Genomic DNA, 1576 nt, shown 5'->3' with positions numbered 1-1576 from the left:
TGCACAAAAGGCTGGAAGTAACCGACTTGTTGTTAACTCCGACAATATGGAAGTAGTTGACACGATGAAGAATGGAGGACATACAGCGGGAGCGGCGGCAGCTGTGTTTGATGATTGTTATTTTTTGGTTTGTGATTTTTCGTTAGTTAGATTTGAACACTGTAATAGGAAGGCAAATAAAGTAGCTCATGAAGTTGCTAGAGTAGCCAAATTTTCTGAGACAAGGGACTGGTTTGAGGAACCTATGAACGATATTGTAAATTTTCTTATAGACGATGTAACCATTATTATTAATAAATAGAGAGGATGTTTATTTCAAAAAAATGATTAGTTTGTTACACTCTGCAGAGGTTTGCGCACTTTTCCCCACATGACTCGATCTCCTCCGTTTGATTTCTCGCACTTCATGGTGTTAGAGAAATGGATGACCGAGACATAGTCTTTCAGAAGCGCTTGCACCTTACGTAACGGGTAGACCGTACCAACCTACAACCCCTACATCAGCTAGTCTACCACTGTAAGAGTTCGCACGACTTAGTCAACTATGCTAGAGCCCATAGTAGCATGTGGCTGCACACGGAAGTTTCTAGCATGAATAATCTTATGATCCCTTTGAGCCTGGGTGGCGGTCTGAAGAAAAATAGGCAAATCCTGGAAACCAGGTACCTCAATCCACCCAGATGTGTGTTTAAGTTGCCACCTTAAGTAAACCATTAATTAACAATCTCACATCTGTCATGGATACACTCACCCAATCCACGTCTACTAGCATAGCATGGCATAATAAGCAAACGTAGAAGTAACTCCCAAAGGTTTGAAAATAAAAAAGGTAATAGGTACTACCTCAACTACTTCCCAAAACCCACAAATTAATTAGATCCTAATCATGCAATGTTTGAGGATTGATCTAATGCATAAAAACTGGGTATGAGAAAAGAATGATCAAAGTGTTACTTGCATTGCTGATGATCCGCGAAACCTAGAGACTCGAAATAACACGCGGCGCACTCCGGGTATTCTATCGCAGACAAATAAACAAGCATACAATAAGTACTCATCTAATGCACAGGTAAAACTCAAGTAAGAGATCTAACCAGAACGTTCAACTTAAGAACTCCGGTTTGCAACAAGAAACAAATCGAACGAAGATACGAAAGTCAAACGGCGAAGAAAACAACTTCATTTTACTAATCTGGATCTAAGTCAATTTTTACAGTAGCAAAAACTTGTTCAAGTTGGTTATTTGGAAAGAGGGTTTCGAGACGAAACTCCAGGCGCTTGAATCACCTGATTCCGATAAACGAGCGAAAAGTTATACCAGAACGAAAATAGGATCAGAAATCGCGATCAGAAAAATCGCGGATTAAATCCGAGAAAAAAAACGACGAAGAGCTTATCGAACGAACGTTCGTTAACTGGATCTAAAGGACGAACACATTCGTTAAAACGAATGAACGAGCGAACGCTCGCTATTTAACCGAACCGAAAAAAATAAACTGGTCTAATAAAAAAACGGAAACTAAAAAAAACCGGCGAAAAACCGAACGGTTTTTCAAGAAAACCGGCGGCGCGGAAA

Source organism: Triticum aestivum, chromosome 2B, assembly GCF_018294505.1.
Source record: "Triticum aestivum cultivar Chinese Spring chromosome 2B, IWGSC CS RefSeq v2.1, whole genome shotgun sequence".
NCBI lineage: Eukaryota > Viridiplantae > Streptophyta > Magnoliopsida > Poales > Poaceae > Triticum > Triticum aestivum.
The sequence above is the reverse complement of the archived record's forward strand: the minus strand, read 5'-3'. Positions refer to the sequence as shown.